Source organism: Pipistrellus hanaki, assembly GCF_964339955.1.
Source record: "Pipistrellus hanaki genome assembly, chromosome: 8".
Lineage (NCBI taxonomy): Eukaryota > Metazoa > Chordata > Mammalia > Chiroptera > Vespertilionidae > Pipistrellus > Pipistrellus hanaki.
The window spans coordinates 54,364,611-54,380,594 of record NC_140510.1 but is presented as its reverse complement, the minus strand read 5'-3'; the positions used below and the strand labels follow the sequence as shown (position 1 = coordinate 54,380,594).

The 15,984-nt window shown below is 49.2% G+C and overlaps 1 protein-coding gene across 29 annotated transcripts in view; it reads right to left on the bottom strand.

The window, feature by feature from the left end:
• KIF1A (kinesin family member 1A) overlaps window positions 1–12,054 on the bottom strand; it is a 72,983-nt gene extending 60,929 nt beyond the window's left edge. For all 29 annotated transcript variants that reach the window (XM_084892043.1, XM_084892065.1, XM_084892066.1 and 26 more), the window contains exon 1: window positions 11,909–12,054. The gene's annotated coding sequence lies outside the window, so the exon portion shown is untranslated. The remainder of the gene's footprint in view (window positions 1–11,908) is intronic.
• Window positions 12,055–15,984: the final 3,930 nt, after the last annotated feature.

Here is a 15,984-nt window from a genome sequence, read left to right as displayed (position 1 = left end):
GTAGCTAAAAGCCCAATTCAATTACTATGGCCTAAATACCACAAGTAAAACAATACAATTGTCAGGACAGATTTTTAAAAATTATATTCTGTTGCCGAAACCGGCTTGGCTCAATGGATAGAGCGTCGGCTTGGGGACTGAAGGACCCGGGTTCGATTCCGGTCAAGGGCATGTACCTTGGTTGCAGGCATATCCCCAGTAAGGGGTGTGCAAGAGGCAGCTGATCGATGATTCTCTCTCATCGATGTTTCTAACTCTCTATCTCTCTCCCTTCCTCTCTGTACAAAATCAATAAAATATATTTAAAAAAATTATATTCTGTTGACATGAGATACCTTTAAATAAAAAGACACAGAGAGGTTGAAAAAAAAAATTTTTGTGTGCTTGTTCTATCAGGTACTGAGAAGGACACATATCATACACATTCTTTTAAAATGTACATAGAGCATTTATTAAAATTAGCCATAGGATGGTCATAAAACAAACTCTAACAAATTTCCATTTAAAATTAAAACCTTAAGACATATTAGTATGTTCTCTGACCATAGCAGAATTAATCTATACATCAATACCAAAAAAAAAAAAAACCCACAAAATCCCTCCATTGTTTGAACATTAAGCCATACAATTCTAAATAACCCTTGGGTCAAAAAGAAAAAAAAAACAAAACAAAAAACCCTCACAGGATATTAGAAATTATTGAACTGAATGTTAAAGATCCAACATGTCAACACGGTGAAATGCAACTAAAGCCAGAAATAGACACTTTCAAAGCATGGTGAGGGGACAGGGGGGTCTCCTTATTCACAGGTCCATCCAGACCCCCAGTTCCTTCAGGGAGTTTCAGGACCGGAAGGTTCACCTTGAGAAGGACCTGGTGGGTGTGACCCAGCAGCCCAAACTCCGTCAAGCCAGTTCACCCCTTACCCGGGTGTCAGCAGCACTGGGGAGCTGGAGATATTCAGAGGGCCTTGGATGTGTGCATTTGAAGGGGGAGGGGGTGTGGAAAAATGGATCAGTCACTGTGAGCACTGACTCTTTAAGTCACAGGAATGGATGAGATTGACAGAAAAAAGGATGAGAAAGAGGAAAAGAAGTGGAGAAGGAGAAGTGGGGGAGAAACCTCAGGAATCTAACTTTGGACAAGTCCTCTTGACTTGCGCCTTCATATTTAACCTAAGAATTATTTTTAAAGTAATTACCAAATGGTTCAGGTAAATGAATTGAAAGAGCTCGTTTTGGTGGACACACACTGGTATATGTGAAGACAAACATCAGTTTGCTCAATATTAATTAATATCTCTCAACTGAAAGGAAAAAAGATGAATGAGAGACTTGTACTTCTGGCAAACAATGGGTGGGACACCCTACCCCATTGGAAATCACCTGGAAACTTGGGGTGGATAATGCACATAAGAATAAAACGAGGAAACATCTGAGGAAAAGGGGGGAAAAAAAGGAAGGAAGAGCCGAAATTAAAGCTGCAAGCCCATCTGGAAGTAATGCAGGCATTTGCTGACACCTGAAATGCAGACAATTGAGTTTCACCTGCTGGGTGGGGAATGGGCGAAACATATGCAAGTTGGGTTTGGAGTCACATCACCACAGGAAGTTGCATCCTCCAAGGCTATTGTGGGAGGTCGGGAAAAGCCACCTTCCCCCTACGGGACTCAGGAGAATTCATCTCAATGACTCAGCTCCAGGTGGAGAAAAAGCCAGTGTGTTTTGAGAATTTGAGGCCACCAACTTGTTGTTGTATGAGTTTGGGTTTCATTTTGACAATGGTCTCAGGTGTTTGCACCCAAAGCACCTTGCAAAGCAAATACAAATCCTCCTTGGAAATATTGGAAGTAGCTTCCTCCCCTCGGGTCCCCAGTACTCCCAGAGATGAAGATCAGTCAAATGTGAGCTCACAGTCAAATATTACCAAACACCAAAGGAGCAATGCACCGCCAGCAAGAGCCAAGGGGGAAAGAAGGAAAAGACAATCAGGATGAGATCCTCATGGACTGCAGATACTGGAATTGGTTATAGAATGAGTATGCCTAAAATGTTTACAGAAATAAGTAGGAATGGGAAATAATGGGGTTAAATATGGGGGAAGGGGGTAACCATGCATAACCTTTAGAAATAAAAATGTAATCATTTAATTTTAAAACTTAGCAGACATGTTAATCAATAAATTAAATGGAACTGAACAGAGAATTAATGAACTGGATTATATGTCAGAAAACATTACCTAGAATTCTGGTCCCAGAGAGACAAAATGATGAGAACATAAAACTAAGGTTAAGACTCGTGCCACATGAAAGAATTCACTAATTTAGCACAACAGGAACTTAAACTCATCTCTCAGTAACTGACGGATCAGCCACACAGCTAAGGTGTGGAAGATTTGAACAACATAATAATCATGGACCAGTATGTGCTCTCTTGTTCTCAAAAATTAGAGAAACATTATTTTCTAACATGTATGGACCATTTACAAATTTTACCATGTAGTAAACCATTAAGTACATCCTAATAAGTATCAATGACTAGATCAAATGTATCATGTTCTTGAACACAATTCTACTAAAAATCAATAAAAAATAATGAAAAACCCAAATCTTGAGAAATTTAAAATAAACATCTAATGCACAAAAGGATAAATTCTGGAGTTATAAGTAAGATTAGTGGTAGATGATGAGAACAGGACTGGCCACACCTCTGGCAGCCACTGCAAACAATTAGCAAACTGGACAAGCATACGAAAACAACGGTTTCCAGACACTATACAACAGGCAGGTTAGGACAGTGATCACTGAGAGAAGGGAACCATATGAAGTGAGCCCTACAATCCCTCAAACTTCTCAGTGACTTTATGAGTTGGGGAGATGGGGGTCAGAATTCAGGCAGTCTGGAGAGCAACTACAACGTTTGGACAGATTCAAGCCTGGGACTATTGAGATGGCAAGAACCTCTCGTGGCAAAGCCAGGTGCAAGCTCCAGCAGAATGATAGCCAAAGGCTGTAATTGTAAGCTTGACCTTATGACACAAACCTGTGGTCCCACGTGATTGAGTGATATGGGCTGCGGGAGGTGCAGCAAGTAAGCAAAGCTTGATTAGGTGCATGTAATTGAGTAGATTCGCAACCCATGAAAACGTTGTAATCACGCCCTCACTTTGCCTGGTAGAATATGACTATAAAATAAAGATTCGGCTTACAGGCCGTGACGCTATCTCTCCATCAAAGAAGCAGCATCCCACCTAGACTTAGCTTTCTTTTCTTGTCTGTCTTTTCTAAATCCTTCACCGCGCCCTCTCAAGTTCATCCATGGCTGTGCCGACTCAGCACAGGGCAGGTCGAGGCAGCTGGAGTTGTGGGTCAGAGTTCTGGAAAGAGTTGCTCAGTAATGGAGCTCCAGAAATGTGCACATGAGTCTGTACAATACTAGTCCATGCCCATGTGGTCCAGGCAAAGAAGAATACATAACCCCAGAGCTCACACACAGTGAAAAGACATTGAGCTTCTACCAGCCAGAATAGTGAGTTTTCTTGATCCCTCCACCCAGACATTCAGTAGGCAACCCAAAGAACTCATCCTCTGGGGTTAACCACCCCTGGAGTGATATCTACTCCAGAGTGACCCTAGAAAAGCTTAAAGTCAGGTTTGAAAGTATCAAATTAGTCCCCAAGCAATTTATCTGCTTGACAAAACAAAGCCAACATATTTTATAGGAAGAAAGCATAATTCAGATGTTCCGTTATATAGAAATGTCTAGAATCAGGTGACCTATAACTAGGAGGAAAAAAATGAGTCAGTAGGAACCTGCATTTTCCTACAACCATTAAAGAAATTGATTCAACAATTTAAAAATATAACCATCAAGTAAAACAGCAGACTCAGACATTTTTTATAGGAAAGTTCTACCATACATTAAAAAAAAAAAAAAAAAAAAAAAAAAAAAGGAGACAGAGGGAGAGAAATTATATCCCCACATTCACTGAGGCTAATATGACCTTGGTAGCAAATTAGACAAAGAAAAGTTGAGAAATGACCAATTTCACTGATGAACATAAATACACAGATACAAAAGTCCAAAATATTGGCAGAAAAGTCAGGTAGGGAAAAAAAAAAAAGAAAAAAAAAAAAGATAATGCAGCAGGCTTATTCCAAGAGTATCAGTATGGTAACATAATGTATGGCTGAGTGTTAGTATAGCTATTAAATGTAATTCACCACATATCATATTAAGGGGGGAAATCCAATTGAGATTTCCAATAAGTACTAAAGAAGCACTCAATTTTCCTAACTCGTTTATGATAAAACTCTGAGCAATATGAGAATAAAATAAAACATTTTTAATCTTATAAGAGGCATCTACTAAAAAACCTACCCAAACACCACACTTAATGGTGAAGTATTAGGAACATTTCCTTTAAACTCAAGTGTGAAATGTCTGCTATCACCACTTCTATTTAGCACTATAGCCAGTGGTACTAGCCATAGCGATAAGGCAAGAAAAAGAAATAACAATGGTAAAATTATGGGTTGGAAAGGAAGAAGCCAAATTGTTATTATTTGCAGACCATTTACTTATCTGCATAGAAATCAAGAGCATCCACAAACAAATATTTTCAGCAAAGTTGCTAGAAACCAACCATGTCGGTATATACAAGAGACAGTATTAAAAAAAATATATTAAGGTACCATTTTAAAAATAACCAAAAGTATAAATACTTTTATGGAAATAAATGTCACAGAAGATGCATATAACTTTTATGAATAAAAATCTTAAACTTAAAAAAATCATTACAGAAAATCTAAGTAAAGAATTATAACCTGTTCATGGGAAAAAAAAAATTTCAATATCTTATTTTTCACCCAAATGGATTCAAAATTTCAACATAATTTCAAATGAAATTTTCATCACGTTATTTATGAAACTTGACAAATTGCTTCTAAAAATGTATATGGAAGCCCTGTGGACTCAAGGGTCCCAGGTTTGATTCCAGTCAAGGGCATGCACTTGGTTGCGGGCACAAGAGGCAGCTGATTGATGTTTCTCTCACCGATGTTTCTAACTCTCTCTTCCTCTCCCTCTTTGTAAAAAAAAAAAAAAAAAAAAAAAAAAAAAAAAAAAAAAAAAAAAAAAAAAAAATCAATAAAATATATTTTAAAAAATAATAAAATAAAAATGTATATGGAAGAGTAAAATGCTAAGAACACCAATAACAAATTTAAATTTAAAGAAATACAAGAGGATAGAAGGCAACATGCCCTACTGATATCGTATTAATATAAAGCTAGAGTAATTAAGATAGGTGGTTGGAACAAGGTGGGAAATCACCAAAGTCACAGAAGGGACATCAGAAAGCCCACATAGACACAGCCCTTCTGCTACCTGAAAAATGTGACTTTACAAGGCAATGAGACGAGGAAGAACTATTGAACCAGTGATGCTGAGACAACTGGTGCTGTGAACTGAATGTCTGTGTCCCACAAAGTCATATGTTAAAGCCCCCACCCACCAGAGACTGGACATTCCCCTGTGGTCTGGTCACACAGTGGCTGTCCAGGTGTGAAAATGAAGGAAATGGAGTCATTTGTGGATCCTTAGAATCTCAAAATCATGGTTCAGACAGATGCAGACAATCTGATACCCAGTGAACTATACAGCTCACAAGGTATCAGAAATAATTCTACCGACCGAGAGTACGGGGGCAGATAATGGAATTCTGAGGGCACTGGGTACCAAAGTTGAGGCACTGATGAACATCTAGGCTGGTGTCTAAGACCTGGATGCTACCAGGACATCCAAGTGGCCCTCCTGTAAGTCAGTAATGGACAGAACCTTCCCGGGGCTGAAAGGTGGGGTAATGCCAGACCCTGCTCCCTGGGCGGGTCAGAGATGCCTGTGGGTGTGAGCACTGCAGGGGAAATGCTTTATTTCTATGGTTGATGGTGGGCACATGGCTAACCATTTATTAACATATCCTGTATTTTTTTAAAGACTTAACTTCTTTTGAGATGTCTTATTATGAAGGGGAGCAAGAACTCAGGATGAGCCAGAATGGGACTGCAGAAGGGTGTGAAGGTGGGGGACTGGGGTGACCACATGCTGAAGGGCAGGAGGAAGGGCAAGCTCCCCCCAACATTGCCAGGAGGGGTGAGAACTTTGAGAAGAGATGAGAGAGTTTCTTTGGGGACCTGGTGGGGGAAGCTGCTGGCTGCTTATGAGGAGGGGGGCATGTGCGAGGAGTGATGACTAGGTGGTCACAGACTCAAGGCTGGACAAGGAGGTGCAGGCTGAAAAGGACACCTTGGGTGCAGTGTGTCCTAGAACAGCCACACCCACCCCCCTGCCCAGCCTCACAGGGCCAGAGGCTGCCCATGTCCAGGCAAACAGCTGGAGGTTCTTCTCTCCAGAAATGGAAGAAAACAGTCTGGCAAGAGGAAAGTCTTCGGTGTGCATGCTGGCACCTCGCATTCTGGTATGGGGGGGACAGCTGGGCAGCCAGCTCCCACCGCTCCACCTAAAGCCAGGCCTGCCAATGCACACCCCAATGAGTTCTCGACGGAACCCCACTCAGATCACAGGACACCAGCCTGACGAACCTCCCTCACTGGAATGGACCAAGGCTTTCATGTGTGCAAGCAGGGCACAGAGCTTCAAAGTGAAGGACTGATCAACCAGCATAAAGCAAGCCCCAGGGAAAGAGAAACCGTGGGACAAAAGCAAAACCAAGGAACGAACCCCAAACCTCTGAATGTATTCAGTATGCTTCAAGAAGACACTACACTTTCAAAACAAGAAGAGGGTGCTATGAAATGGGAAGGTTCAAGACAAGGAAGATGGAGCTCTCAGAGACAAAACGTGAATGCTGAACACCAAATTCCAAAAGAGAACTCAAAAATTAAGGCCAAAAATTGTCCAGAGCATAGAACAAAAACAAGGAGATAGAATATGTGAGGGGAAGGGTAGGAACACAGAAGACCAGAAGGATTTCTGGGAAGACAGCAGAGAAGATGAGCAGGGAGGAGCAGGTGGGCAGATGGGAGAAGAGAGCTGGTCCTCAGTGGAAAGGGCTGACGCAGACCCACCCAGGAGACAGCCCCTCAGAGAGAAGGGATCCTGAGAGATTCCAGACAGGAAATAGGAGTTACTGAAAAAGACTTCTCAGGGAAATTACTTACCAGAAATAAGTGCCGTCCAACAAACCACCCACCCAGATTCGGGCAGGGCAAAGACACTTCCCAGCCAAGGACTCGTCACCCATTCTAGGAAGTCACACAAGGATGTGCTCCAGCAAAACAGGACAGGAAACCAAGAAAGAAGCAGCTCTGGGGGCTGAGACACAGACTCCAGCTCAGGGATGGAGATGAACTCCAAGGGTGTGGACATCAGAAAGAAAGAGTGTGACTGAGATCTGTGTGTGTGTGTGTGTGTGTGTGTGTGTGTGTGTGTGTGTGTAGGGGAGGGAGACAGATGGTGAGGATGGAAGAAATGCGTACAATATAAGAAAAAGGCAGCTCAGATCCAGGTAAAGGTAACACTAAGAATGCTGTGCCTGACTGTGAAGCTGGAGCAAAGCGGATAGATACGGCCCTAAGATTTCTCCTCTGATCTGGGCCTGGCTCACTGCACTCTGCAGCTGCTGCCTCCCAGGCACCAGGTACCACACCCATGGTACCATGGCCCTGGCCCCAGAAGCAGGTGGAGGATGACACCAGGCAGCCGAGGATGACACCCTTACCTTAGCCCCATGATAGCCCCATGGAAGCCTGGGCCCACTGCCCTATGGCCTTGGGCATTAATGGTCCAGCCCTGCCCCTTGCCACCCTGAGATGGTAACAGATGCAGAAAGAAATGGAGAGCCAGGAGTGGGACCCAGGACTCCTGACACCCCTCCAGGCCACTCCTGGGCATCCCTGCCTCCCTCTGAGGAAAGCCAGAGACTGGCTCAAGGAAGAGGGGGTCTGCAGGGAGTGGGGTCTGCAAGAGCAGTTGGGGCCATTCCACTGGAAACCAAGAGCTGCATTTCAGGAGACCCGGAGGAAGGGAGGCAGCTGCCTCAGGAACCAGCAGGCCCTGAGTGGGAGACACAAAGAGGACTCCACCCTAACAGAGTGGCAGCTGCTCGCCCTGGGCCTTCAGGAAATGGACCACTTGGGCTAAAGAGCTACAGGCTCAACCTGGAAGCAGCACTTACTGAGCGCCTGCTGTTCCGGAGCACTGTGCTGGGCCGTGGGGGAGGGAGAGAGTGTGCTAGGGCAGGTGGAGGCGGGGAGCCAGAGAGGGGGACAGAAAGCTCTGGACATCACAGGAAGCTGGGGAGAGTCCCAGGTCCCCCCTTGTCAAGGCACACCCTTCTCAGGAGCCTCAGTCTCCAAGTAGGGACACCACCTGCCTCGTGGAGTCCCAGCGGCATCAACAAGGGACTCACATGAAGTGTACGCTAGAATCTGCACCCAGTAAATGCCATGCCTTTCCTTCCTGCAGAGGGGATAGGCTGACACCCTGGGGTGCTCAGAGAGGGCTACAAAGTGGTGGCAGCCTTTGAGGGGCTCTAAGAACCTCACATGGACATAGCTGGCTGCTCACTCTGCGTGTGTCTGTGTGTGGGAATCAGTGAGTGAACCTGTGTGGGTATGTGTAGTGAGGTGAGTGTGCAAGTGTGTGTGTGTGTGTGTGTGTGTGTGTGTGTATGGGGTGGCTGCTCCAGCCCCAAGGGCCATTTGGGGAAGGGGAAGGAGTAAGAACAGGGAACCTGGGCAGGTGGGGTCCAGACTTGACCCCCTTAGATGCCCCTCTAGGGGCTAAAATCTAAGCAAAGGGATGGCAGGTAGGCTTCCCCACCCCCGAGAGCTGGGGATTAGAGGATTAAATCCAGGGTGAGGAGGCTTTAGAGGGCAGGGATCCCAGCCACCCAGGCAGAGGGTCAGGATCAGGGTGGTACTCAGGCCACAAGGGGTTCAGCTTCAGCTTCGGAGGCTAAGCCAGGGGAACTTGGGAGAAAGCAGGTGTGAGGTGGTATTGTGGGTGCGGGCACTGAGGCCCCCAGGAGGGGCTGAGAGGGGCAGGGAGGGGGCAGGAGGCTCAGCCTCAGCTGACAGCTGACCTTGCCTATGCTCTCCACCCTTCCAACAACCCCAACACAATGACTACTTTATTGGGTCCTGATGGCACTGGGCTGGGGGCTATGGGGTGGCCTGGTGCCATCCACTATCCCTCAGCCCAGCCAGCAGCCAGGATCAGGAGTTAAACTCGACCTGGTCATTGTCAGCAATCAAACAGCAAGCCTGCTTGCTAGTTTAGGTGGGGCAGTGGGGCAGAGGGCCCAGCGAGGCCTCTGCCCCAGCCCTGGGCATGCCTGGGGGGCGGGGGGAGGGAGGAGCAGAACCAGGTGGGCAGAGGCAGTCAGCTAAGGGAACAAACAGAACTGAGGACGTCACTGGCCCACCAGCCTGGCTGTGCCCTTGGGCACCCTGACAGGTTTGGAGCAGGGTACGGTCCGAGATGCTCCTGGGCATGAGGCACCGTGGAGATGACACACTGGGCTCCCGGTAGCCGCCGGGGTGCTGAGCCCTGTCCTAAGTGGGCTGGGCGCGAGGACAACCACGTGCTCATCCTGGGGGCATTAGCTGCTAAGTGACCCGGACCAGCCACGGTCCACTGCAGGCCCTCCTGTCTCCTAGAAGTGCAGGGTCATCTGTATATGTGCCCTGGTCAGTCACCCCTAAAGGCCAGGGCATGGTTCCAGTGCTGGTAGCCTCTCTACAGCCCCCATGTCCCCATCCTGTGGTACCAGGACCCCTTCAAAGCATCCCTGCCCTGCCACACCCAGCTTGCCTTCCTTGGCTGGCCCAAGCAAACTGAGTGGCCTAGGAAGGCTCTCCCCTGCCCCCAAGGCTCCCACCTCCACCTCCACCCATGTCCCTCCCACAACTCCACCTGGCCCTCCACAGAGCCCCGGGGAAGATTTCCCTGCTCTGCCTCCAGAGGACACGGTCAGCCCTGGGTCAGCAGTGGTGACACCAGGGAGGACAGGAAGGAGCGAGGTTGGTGTCCGGAACCCCTCACCCGTGGGTCTGGGTATGAACCCATTTCACCAGCTCGGGGTTTTGAGCAGAACCTCAGTGTCCACCTAGCTGTGGCTGGTGAAGCAGGAGGCCCCAAGGGACAGTCTGTGGGGCATTGGGGGGGCGGGGGGAAGATAGGAGGGAACATATAGCAGGCAGCAGGCAAGCCTGTCCCTACAGGGGCCCTCACTGACAACCTTGGGGTTAGGGGGCCCTGACTCCACACCAGATCCCAGCCTCACTGCCCTGTGGACCACACCCCACCGAGGACATTCTGCCCGCCTTCAGATGCTCACCCTGCACTGCAAACATTGCACCCCACTGCAGGTGCCTCCCCTGCTCCAGACCAGACTACCCTCCTCCCACAGCCACACCTGCAAAATGGCCGCCGCAGGTACAGCCCCAGCCCCCACACTGGACCCCACAGCTTCCCTTCAAGCTGGAAGCTACATTCTCAGACGGAGAGGCGGAGAGGCGGATGGGCCAGGTGGGCCTGGCAGCGCCCCTTCGCCAGCTGAGCGGGCCGAGAGAGCAGAGCAGATGTGCCTTGTGCAGGAACGAGTGCCTGCGTCCCCAGGATGGGTTAGGATGGGGCCACTGCACCTCCGCTTCTCCGAAGCCGCATGCTCCCACCCGCCTGCCCGCACAGGCCTTTGATCCCACAAAGCCCAGCGCCCCCTGGGTGCGGGCAGCCGCTTGGGGAGCGGTCCGCCGGTCTCTAGGGAAATGTCCCTGTTCCAGGGAACGGGGGCGCGCATCGGGTCCGCGCGGGGGTGACGTCGCGCCCGCGCCCGCAGGCCCCATGACTTGGCATTCCCTCTCTCCCCTCCCCCTCCCGGCCCTGCGCCCGCGGCCTCCGCCCCCCGAGCGCCCCGCCCACTGCGGACCCCCACCCCCGGGTGCCGTCCCCGCCCCGACCGGAGCCCGAGGGCTGTGCCTCGGTTTGGGGGAGAGTTAGCGGGAGGGGCAGCTTAAAGGGGGAGTTCGAGGGTCTGCCCCACCGCGTTCCTCCCTGACATCCGAGCCCCGGCCCCTGGGGAGCGTCGCAGCCGAGATGTCGCGGCCCCACAACCCCCTCCCCGCCCGCGGCCGGGCCACACCTGTTACGGGGCGCTGGCTGCGCAGACGCAGGCCTCGTCTGCCGGCGGCCTCTCCCCAGCCATCGGTCTTTCTGGGGTCTCTTGGGAAGGGGGGCACGGTTGGGTAGGATGATGGGCAGCTCCAGAGGTGCGTACCAGGCCTATGGCCGGGCCTCCCAGCAGCAGCCCCCGCGGGCCTCGCCCGCCCGCCGCCTGTGTGGCTCTTGGCTACCGTCTCTGCCCTCCCCTACCCTGGGGACCAGGGCAGCTACCCCCGCCCTGGGCACCCTCCCCCAAAGACTGGCCGCTGCAGCCGCACCCCTCCCCGGTGCCTCCATCCCAGTCTTCTCTCCTCTCCATCCCTCCCCGCCCCCGCTGGTCCAGGCTCAGCCCGCGCCGCATCCCCGCTCTCTGGCTCCTCTCCAGAGCCGGGTCGAGCCGGGGAGGGAGGGAGGGTGTGCCGGCGGCGCTCGCCCTTCCTCAGGCGACCCTCGCCCATCCCAGCCGAGAGTCCTGCCGCAGCGCAGGGGCCGCTCTAGAGGGCCCAGCGAGGCTTCGAATGAAGGATGGACAGCCCTGCATTTGCCCCATTGTTCTCCGCGGGGTCGGGGGAGGGATGGGGGAGGGAAGGGGACGCACGGCGCCAGCGGTATGGCCGCGAACAGGACTCGGGCACCGGGGGCAATCGGTGCTGTGCGGGACGCGGGGTGCAGGTGCGGGATGCCTGGCGCGGCGCCGGAGCCCGGCGGGCGGCGGTCTTACCTCTCTGGCTTCACCGGAGGCGGCCCGGCATGGGCACGGGCAGGGGCGCGGGTCCCCGAGCGCTGAGCTGCTGCTGCTGCTGCTGCTGCTCTCGGGCTGCCCCGGGCGCTGTGACGGCTGCACCGCGTGACGGGCTGCGCGCCCCCCGCCCGCCCCGCCCCGCGCCTCCCGCGCGCTGGTTGGCTGCGCGGCGCCGAGCCCGGCCGCCAGCTGGCTTGTCGCGCGGGGAGAGGACGGGCGTCGCGGCCGCCGCGGGGATGGGGTTAGATGGAGCCCGAGGGGCTGGGTCCCGGCTGTGACATCACCGCCGACACCACCGAAGCGCGCTGGGTGGGGAGGTGGGGGACCGACACCAGCTTCGACGAGGTGCCCCCTCTCCTGGCGCAGCCCCCGCGCGCCCTCGCAGGGAACTGGACCGGGCGGCGCCCATCCCTGAGGCCCCCGACCCACCCCAACTTGCCCGAGGAATCCGCACCCGGCCCTCCTGACAATGACCTTTATCTCATGAAAACATGAAATCTACCTGCCCCCGCCCTCGTAGCCAGCAGCACAAACAGCGGCGTCGCTGCGAGGGACAAAGCTGAGGTGGGCTCCTTACCCCAGAGAGAGGCAGTGGGGGGCGGGATGGAGACCCTGACTCGGGTGTAACAGGTGAGTTCGGCCAGAGCGCTGTACGGAGGAGACCAGAGCATCGCCGACAGCCCTCCCGGCAGGATGATGCAACCCGCCCGCCAGCGCTCAGAGCCGCCACCGTCTCTGCCCCGCAGGCCTGGGGGAGACCCCCGCCCGCCGCCTGCCCCGCTTCTCCTGATCACCAGCCCCTCGCTGTCCTCACACCCTGTCTCTCCAGCCTAACTGCCCGGAGCCACCAAGCTGCTCTGGGCCCACACGCAAACCCCAGACTCCATCCATCCCCAGCCGCTCTCCGGGCCACCAGGGACTGACTGGCATCCCCGTGTGCGCCACTAACCTCTGCCAGGCACTGGGCAACTTTGACAAAGCCTCCAGCCAGCTCACCCACCGGAACTGCAGTTGAGTGCGGTGACGTCATGCCACTTGGAAACCCAGCCAATCCCTTTCCAGCCCAGCATCCTCAGCATCCCCGGCTAAGCCACCCTGGGCCCGCAGGTGCCCTGTGCTGCCTTGAGGGCTTTGCTCTGTTAACCATCTAATCCTCACACAGCCCAGCAAGGGAAGTGCTTCACCTCAGTTTTGCACGGTATGCGTGGCACGTGTCTTCAAAGGAACAAGGGCACAGACATACCCACGTCTGCAAAGGAGACCATCCTCTCTCCCTCCCCTCCAAAGACCCCAGACAGCTCCTCCTTTTTTCTGTTTCCTGGGACCACCTAAAAGAGAAATTATTTTTCCTCCAAACTTTTGATAGAAAAAACTATCTGGGCCCCTGGGGGTGGGACGGTCGGGGGGGCGTCTTTATTATTTCCATTTCTATCCTACTTATTGAACCGGTCAAGTCCTCTATTTGAGCCAAAATTGTCATGTTTCTAAGAATTAATCTATTTCATTGAGGTTTTTTAATTACTAGATATGTATTCTTATTGTTTCTGTACTAGCATATTGTTTGCTTATTTTGCATTCTGTATTTTATTTATTTGCATTTTTCTTTTTTAATATTTTAAAACATTCTCAAAGGGCCAAATTTTAGTTTTGTTAATATTCTCATCTTTCCCTTTATCTCATTTAGCTCTGTACTTATCTATTATTTTCTACTGTCTAATTTCTTTGGATTTGGTCCATTGCTTGCACGTGAGCTAAATGCTTAGCTCATTCATTTTTAAACCTTCTGGTTTTCTGACCTATTTAAAGCTACAAAATTCTTTCTACCTCACTACCTTAATTGACTCTCACAAATTTGTACATACAATGCTTTCATTATTATTTAGATCTAAATATTTCTTAATGTGCCTGATAATCTCCTTTTAAACCCATGTGTTATTTAACAATGTTATTTACTTTACAATAGAATTTCTTTTATTATAATCTTTTGTTACCAATTTTTAATTTAATTGCATTATTGTTTGAGAGCAAAGCCTGTGTTCAGTCAGGATCCCAGCAGAAAGCAGATGGCATGTTCAAATTGGGTAATTTGAGAAGTGTTTGATAAGGGTGACCATTTACAAAGGGGTGGGTAGAAGGTAGGGAAACCACAGGCAGTGGGGGCTGGGAGGAAAAAGAGGGCGTGGCCCTGGTAGGAGCAGAGAGGCCTCAGTTGAGGATGCAGCCAGCCTGGAAGAATGTGGGCAACAAATCCCTGGACTTCACTCTCCCTCCTCCCAGGGTTGGGTAGTGCTCCCTTAGGCTGAAACCAGCTGGAGGACAGGGGCACCCACTGACCAGGTCCATTTAGGGCATTCTCTTAGAGCCGTGGTTGGCAAACTTGGCTCTCAAGACACATGCAGCTCTTTGGCCCCTTGAGTGTGGCTCTTTTACAAAATACCATGGTCTGGGCGAGCCTATTTTGAAGAAGTGACGTTAGAAGAAGTTTAAGTTTAAAACTTTTGGCTCTCAGAAGAAGTCTCAATCTTGTTGTACTGTTGATATTTGGCTCTGTTGACGAATGTGTTTGCCGACCACTGTCTTAGAGCATGAGGCAAAGAGGTCTTAGAGGCACAATACAAGCTTAGCAGCTCTGTCTGCATGGAATTTCACCTCAGGAATTTATTGAGCCTTCTCTAGGGCCTAACTCATGGTCGGTTTCTGTAAATATTTTGCATCTGTTTGATAGATATAGAGTCCTATACATATTTAACCCTTTGCATGCCGTAAACATCTATAGACGCTTTAAAATTATTTTTTGTGAGAATTTTCAACTGAAAATATTCAAGAACATCTGAATTGTGAGTAACATATTTATTTTTATAGTATTCATTGCAAATTGGTTTTTTAAATTAAATCCAAAATATCATGGCGTGTGGGAATGGTTTCCATTTTGGACACGTGGCAGTTTGAACTGGGTAATAGTTCAGGATTTATAGATTCTGCTCAGTTTTGTCTGCTTGAGTTATTAAATAGTTATTTTTAAAATTAAAATCTCCAGTTAAAAGTGTGGAAATAGCCCTAGCCAGTGGATAGAGTGTAGGCCTGCGGACTGAGGGGTGTCGGGTTTGATTCTGGCCAAAGGCACATGCCTGGGTTGAAGGCTCCATCCCCAGTAGGGGGCGTGCAGGAGGCAGCCTATCAATGATTCTCAGCATTGATATTTCTATCTCTCCCTCTTCCTTTCCCTCTGAAATTATATATATATATATATATATATATATATATATATATATATATATATGGTATTGAAATATCTCCTTCTCCCTGCAATTCTGGCAGATGAGACGTGCTGCTCACTGATGCACATTCTGACATCAGAGTGACTCTAAGGATTGTGACCCCTTTCATTAACATTTTTGTTGTTTGTTTTTTTTCTATTTTTACTTTTTTGTCTCAAATTTGAATGTCATATATTAAGGTGTCGACCCAGTTTCCTCTAGTTCATTACTTGTCTGTTAGGTTTTTGCCAACTTTTTTGTTCTAAACTTTGTTCTTTTAGGCAATCTATTGTTTAGAAATTTCTAAATCTAAGCTATTTATACCTTTTAACTCGGGTTTAATTTAGTTACATTTTTAGTAATTACTGTTATATCAAGAATGAGTTTTACCATCTTATTAAAAATTTACATTCACTGTATAACTTTTCCTAGTTCTTTCTCACTGAGTATGGTGAGTTTTCTTCTACTGACTTACCTTTATTATTTCTATTGTGTGGCCACTGCCCTTGATTTAGACCCTTTTTCTTTGTTAGCCCTGTGTACCCCTCTAGTTATGTCTTCCCTTAATAACCAAGTAATTTAACTGTTGATATTGTCCATAACTGTAGCTCTGAGTTAATATGGCTATATTTTGCTTTGCTTTGCTTTTGTTTAAGACAATGGATTCACATCCCAAGGTGCCTGGTAGTCCTGATGTTCCATACCTCTTGGAGCTTCTCCTGCATTTGCGCTACTTATGAAATACAGAGTATTATTTATGGGAGTCTGGGGGTGAGAAACATTCTAAAGCCCGGTGCT